The sequence below is a fragment of the Girardinichthys multiradiatus genome, chromosome 18 (assembly GCF_021462225.1).
Source record: "Girardinichthys multiradiatus isolate DD_20200921_A chromosome 18, DD_fGirMul_XY1, whole genome shotgun sequence".
NCBI classification, from domain to species: Eukaryota; Metazoa; Chordata; class Actinopteri; order Cyprinodontiformes; family Goodeidae; genus Girardinichthys; species Girardinichthys multiradiatus.
This window is the reverse complement of record NC_061810.1, coordinates 49,425,963-49,433,270: the sequence shown is the minus strand read 5'-3', so window position 1 is coordinate 49,433,270 and position 7,308 is coordinate 49,425,963.

Genomic DNA, 7,308 nt, shown 5'->3' with positions numbered 1-7,308 from the left:
CAGTCTGTTTTATTATAATTTGTTTATTGTTTATAAATTTGGAAAGTGTTCTTGGGTGTCTTGAAAGATGCCACCAAGTAAAATGCATTATTATTTTTACCTGTTCAATTTTGAAAACGTTCCTTAGCCCTCTGAGGTCACAGAAGCTCCAAAGCATCCATGTGTCGGGGTTCTGGGTTCAGTGTGTGTGTTGTGCTTTGTTTGTGACTTTGTTTTCAGTTTCCAGATGGTGCTGGAGTTTCTCAGGTGTGCTGGGTGACAGGTGCAACTGATCTGCTGATTGCTTTGAGGAGTATTTAAGCAGGAGGCTGCCAGCACATTGATGCCAGAGTGTTTGCCTTCAGTCGTAACAAGCTCAGCCACTTCTAAACTTTAACTTCGGTTCCAGAAGTTTCTGGACGATCGAGATTACCTACGTTTGGTGGATTTTCGTTTGGATTTCGTTTCCAAGGACCAAGCTGGCAGCTTCCTATTATCCTCCGTCTCCTGAACCAAGGCAGAAGCGTATCCTGTCCACCCTCCAACGCAAGTACCTGAACATTGAACTAACTCCTGAACTCACTAGAACTCACTCTGCAGCTCAAGTAAAACCATCTGGATTTTCTCCGCTTCGCACACCTTGTTCCCGACTCCCTCTACCCCTGGCGACCTGACTGGACTCATTTGGTAAGCCGCTCTTCTGATTACAATAGTTACCTTTCGTTATTTTGCAATATTATAAGTTCCCTGTTTCACCAGTTCTCTTCCCCCTCTTTTCATACAGTTGGCGATTCACCCGTTCATGTTCTAGACTCACCTATTGTAAATAAAACACCTTTCACTGATTTGGTTGTTCCTCAGAGTGTTCTTCTGTATGTGGGTCAGATCTATCACGAAAACAATGACACCATGAATGAATATAAATGTCATATCTGTGAGACAAAGCCTAGCTGAGTCTTCATTTCAACATGTATCAAAAGTGTGGAGATCAAACTATATTACCAGTTATGTATTTACTTGAATGCATGAGTACACTATTCATCCACCCATTTGTCTCTCCTAATCCGGGGCAGATTACAATCCAAGCACAGCAGACACTGGGTGAGAACTTCAATTATAATTAAAGTTGCAAAAAACGCTCTTCTTCATAAACCTTAAAGACATTTAATTATGAACAGAAATGTGATTGACAACGTAAAAATAAAACAATGCATTACAAATGTCATTGATTAAAGTAAAAGTACATTATACACAATATATTTCTTAACCAAACTTTATTTAACAAATTTACACACTAAAGCATAAAGTAATTTTAAGAAGACAACAAGCTGAGCAGCATCAGATATTAGTTTTTATAAATGTTATAAACATTACATTATAACGGTCGCAGGCCATAGACGTCATCAGTTCCTATCAAGGTAGGCTGCTGCTGAAATCATTCCCACACAAGCTGGCGTTGTCTGGCACAGACGGATGTAATTAATTAATTCAGGTGAAATCATTTGATCTTCTGAAATTAAAACTCATATCTCATAAAGAGCACAAACCTGCATAAACGAAGCACTAACCATTCTGTCTGTTTACTGGAATTCCTCATGTGGGTGGGGTGTCAGCTTCACTCAGCTGTGATGAACTTATGCACAGTTTATCTACTCACTATTCAGATAATGACAGATGAAAATGATAATTAAATAAGCTTCAGTGTGACACGATGACTCAGCTCTGATTATTGTCATCACTGCCACTTTTGTTCTTGTGCAATCCCTCAATGAACAGACAAATGGATACAGGTTGCATAATCTCTGACATGAGCACTGGGGGTTTAAATAGCTATGTGGAGATGAGGCAGTGGGCGTCCGTCTGGACTGAGAACCTTCATTCTTTGTGGGTTTTTCAAGGACTTCTTCCAGGAGAATAATGTCCTCTTTTGGACCATCCTGCATGTTGCCCTGATCTAAAACCTAGCTTTGAGGCTGCGTACTAGTTCTGTTTTAGGTTATAGGGGTTCTGGCCAGTGGTCTTAAACTGCTGGTCAGAAGATTAACTGCATGTTTGAGCTCTTGCAGCTGCTTCTTCTGGTTTTGATCCAGCTATGGGAAATCTGAATACTTGTACATTTATTCTTGGTCTTCAGATATTGATAAGTAGGACAGGGAGCGCTTACTACTGGGACGAGAACCGGGTGAGGTTAGTTAACGGAACAGAAACAGCTGAGAGGAACCAGGAGACTGAGGCTACTAAAGGAGGCTGACTGAGCAGAGAAAACACAAGAGATCCACAGAGGTCCGAAAAGATTCCGAATAACCAGATCAACCAAACCAAAAATGACTCAAAACCTAAAGTGATTTGAATAAACTAAATAATGAGTCCTTAAAGATTCTCAGTTATTCTCAGGTTCTAGAAATGACCTGAACCTTAACATGTTTAGGTTTTTTTGGAAGTAAATATGGTCCCCTGACCCGAGTTTAGACCCAGGGAAGTTCCTGGAGAGGAAACAGGAAAAGCACCCTGAAACTCAACAGTCCCCAAATATTTCTGCTTCTCATACACAGGACAACACAAACAACAGCTGGTACATAGATTTTATAAATGTATACCTGTTGTCTTCAGATTGATGAAGCTGTCAGTAATTCATTTAGCACTTTAAGATTTGAGCATTATAAATATATGTATTATTATAACTGATCTTTTGAACAATAACTTTACACGGGAATGAAAAATAAACTTTTACCACATGAAATACTGGCCCCTAAACCTCTCCAGCATGTAGGAAGCATCCATTTTTCTGGTGAACACTCTGGCTCTCATAAACAGACATTCATCTCAGACTTCAGATGATTCATGCAGCAAAGGTTTCATCTGGAGGAAAGCAGGAAAAACATCAAACATGATTCAATGGAGACATTAATGTAAAACTAACTTAAATTAAACTAACTTGTTTCTGCTCTAAATCTAACATCTTTGTGCCCTCAGCTGAGACTGTCAGGCGTTGTAATCCAGGGGTCTGCAACAGAACAGGCCCCGAGGTGATTGGCTGTAAAAAACAATGAGTGTTATTTATCAAATAATGAATATGTAACAGATAATATTTGTTCCACATCGGTCCTAAACTGACTCTGGCCTACATGGTACCTTTAGGAATAAAGCACAGAACGATTATTAAAGGTGCACTGCAAACAAAAAAGGACCAAACACAGTGCAAATATACCTGGAAAATTGTCTACAGGGAATATTGTCCATCCTTTTTTATATGATAGGTAATATTTTTATTGGAAATGATTGAAGGTACACACTCGGTTTGTGAGCTTGTCTTCCGTCTGCCCCATTGCTCTCTTTGTCCACCAGTCGTTTAATCATCTGTTCGTCTGTATTTTAAATGTTACTGGAATGAAGACAAGTTGCAGATGACAGTGGATTGATCATTTTCTGGACTCAGTAAATGTCAAGTGTTCTGCAGTTTCCATCTGACTCACTGGGGATAAATATTTAATCACAAACACAACATATGAGCTCAGAACCTAAAAGTGCATTCTACTGTTTACTCTGACTTTTCACCAGAAACACCCACACATGAACACGTCAGTGTCATGGTTATGGTTAGAGAAGGACCCAAACGCACCGATTGACTGTGGCAACTAACAAGAAGGTACCAGGAATCAGGAGAGCAGGGCATGCAGCACATGTAGCTTAACAGAAGGAACCAGAAATGAACAGAGAAGACCAGAGAGCTCATCTACTGAGGGAGGCGTGGAGAATAACACTGGATCCTGGTGAGCTAATCAGGAGAATGTGGAGAGTGCTGAGCAGAAGGACTGGGGGAAGGAGACTAATTAAGACAGAGGGACACAAAGACTAATACCAATACTAATGCTACTGAACCAAGACCAATACTGACTGAAGAGAATACACTAAAACATACAGAGAACAGAACACAAATAAGAAAATTAACCTAAAGGAATGAACCTCTATGACAAGACCTCCCTAACAATAATGAACACAGAGAAATTAACTGAATACGGCAAGACCATTGTAACAATAATTAAAAACTTAAAAGTGATCAAATCCCAAACACCCAAGAATCATAAGAAATTTACAGGAAGAAATGTTTTCAGTTGGTTTGGACCTGTTTTCAGTGTGTTATCAGAGTCGGACCTGTTTGCAGCTGATGGTCCGTTTTCTCCTTCATGCTGCCTCAGGTGAAGCAAAGCTCCTCCCTGGTCCTGGTTTCACTGTTCATGGACTGGACCTCAACGTGTTTTCATGCAGAGGAGGATGTTTGGTTATTGCAGATTATGTGCTCCTGACATCTACAGACCAATAGCTTCAGGATGAGTCAACTCCTCTCCATCCAAGGTCATGATTCTCACCCAGATCCCTAAGGGTTGGGGGCCAGGTCTTGGGGTCTTGATGGTAAGTAGAGTCAAGCCCGGTCCGTCTACTTTCCAACCCTCAGCTATGGTCATCAAGTATGGATGATGAATATAAGAACCAGATCCTAGATACAAGCAGTTGAAATACTCTTCCTCGGTAGGGTGGTTCCACTTAGAGACGGAGTGAGGAGCTTCATCATCCAGAGGGAGCTTAAAGTAGACCTGCTGCTCCTCTGCAGCTAGAGGGGTTAGTTGAGATGCTTCATCTAAACAGAATGCTGCTTGGATGGCTCCTTCTGGAGGTTTTCAGGGCATGTCCCACTGGCTGGAGAACTCTCTGGAGTGACTGTATATCCCTTCCAGACTGGGAAAGCCTTGGGACCCCCCAGACTGAGCTGGGGGGTGCTGCAGGGGAGGGGGATGTATGTTAAACTGAAAGAGGAAGACGATTTTACAGATGATTGAACCATTAAGGTGTCAGAGTGCATCCCACTGACCAAGGATGAAGACAGCTGTGTAAAAACGGCACCAGTCCAAAAGCAAAGAACTCCTGTGTTACATGGAAATCACTGAGAAACATGTCTGAACAGGAAAACTGAATGATGACAGCTGAACCCCAGCCAGAAGATCCCTGCAGAGTCACACAACAAAGTTTATGGTCCTTGGCATTTTTCCACCTGTTCCATCACTTCAGCTCTCCGATTCTCTAGAAGAAAGGTGCCAACGTCATTCTGAAGAATCTGAACAAGCAATAACCCAGAGTCGAGCAACAACAAAACCTTCCTTATGATCTGGTGCAGCCATTAGGGATCCAGAGATATCTGGAGGTTTCAGCCTCAGAAGCTGCTTGATCCTGTGTCCTCCTCACTCAGGATGGAGGTTCTCTCTTGCTTTCTCTGTGGTTTTGGATTAAATCTCAGCCTCCTGCTTGTGATTCAGAAACCGACAAGTGAACCAGAACCAAGAGAATCCAGCTCTCTGTGAGGGTTTCCAGCTGTTTCTACATTTCTAGCTGGTTTGTCATCATACTTGGGTCCCATCTTCATATATGTTTGAAGATGGTGTCCCCCAAACAGAAGGTAGGGTTAGCAGAAACCATATGAATGCTTCTCTGCGGTCGGTTTATCAGCTGCATTCAGTGGCTCAGACACTTTCTAAAGATTTCAGTGAGGAACGTCTGCAGACATCCTCCATGTCTGATTCTCCTGAACATCTCTGTAGACCAGATCCCTGAAAGCATCTGCAGAGAACATAGATAAACTGCTCACATTCACACTGAGCTGGTTGGTCCTGTAAACTGTGTCAGGGGTTTGATGACATGCTCTCATTCAGGAGCTTCATTCTGGGTTGATTCAGTTTAATACTTCAGATTCCCTGAAGCAGTTTCAGTTTTCCTCTGTTTGTTTAGATGTTACCATCAAAAAAAAAAAAAGGAACAACGTATTTACACGCATGCTTTGGATGTCAGTGTGGAACAAATGCTCCACTTTCTGTCAGAGCCAAAGAACCCACAGAAAAACAGAATTTTAATCAGTCCTAAACTTGTTTTGATTTTGACTTGTAAGAGAAGTCGGTTTACGATTTGTACATCACATTTATCATAAATGCTGGAATCTAATTGAAAAGATACTTTATTACAGTCATTTATTTCAGAGAATAAAGCATATTTTACAGATTTATTCATTACAGAGTGAGCTGTGAGTGATGATTCTCGCTTACAGTTAATTAAAAACCCAACATTCAGCTTCTCAGAACCGTCACTGACCTCCTCCATGCGGAGCCACAAAAGATTTTTGCTGAAGAAGGTGGTTGTTCTGAATCCAATCATGATAATGGAAAGTTCAGAGGAAAGAAAAACTGTGGTAGAAATTGTTTCATGCTCTATTGAAGCCTCTGTTGTTCTTATTGCTCAGCATCTAACGGTGTATTTTTTTAACATCTCCAGTGAGACATTGACGTCCACTCATCATGGGCAACACAGAGACACACAGAACAGACAACCATGCACACACCCATTCACTCCAAAGCTCAATTTAGAGAGACCAGTTAACCCAACAGTCATGTTCTTGGACTATGGGAGGAAGCCGGAGCACCCGGAGAGAACCCATGCAGAAAGACCCCCGGCCAGGAGTTGAACAGTGCTACCAACCGCACCACCCTGCAGCCCACTTTACAAAACAAACAGGTCCAATTTACACTCAGAAATATAAAGTCAGTTGAGTCCAGTCACACAGACAGCTGGGTAGTAATTAATTACATTTCCTGGAAAAAGCAGTAGTTTTACTGCACTGTACTTTTTTAGTAAGGCTACTCTGACCCCCACTAGTTACTTCATGAATGAAGATCAAGCACCAGAATATGCATATAATTTGATATTTTTGTCAGGCTGATTTCTTTTTTTTCACAAATATAATTAGATCACACAGTTCCTCAGTACTTCAGTAGCCTATTGGCCAAATACTTTTTTACTCTTAATTGAGTACACGTATTAACTACTCCATCCTCTTCTGGTTAGGTTACAATAAAATCACAGGAATAAACCACATCAGACAAGTCCAGTTTTTTTTTTCAAGCGATAAAAATTTTTAAGGAAACTTGTCCTAATTGGTGACTTCAGTGGTCCCATTAGTGATTGTTCTGACTACAACTTATGAGAGGTGAAAAGTTTTTAGGTAACAACAGAAGAAGTTCAGTTGCCTTCTACTAAAACATTTAGGATGCTGGATGACTGAGAATACACAGGTGTGTCTAAGGAAACCCATCAGATTGCAACGAGTCACTGACTTGCAGCATTCACTCCTCCTGGACGAGCATGTAGAGACAGTGGAAAGAAAAACTACTACTTTAACTGGATGAAACCTCCAGTAGAACCAGAACCAGGCTCAGTGTGAACGGACAAACTGGGAGTTTGAGACGACAGAGCAGACGCACAAAAAACACAGAAGCACTGATCCAGGAG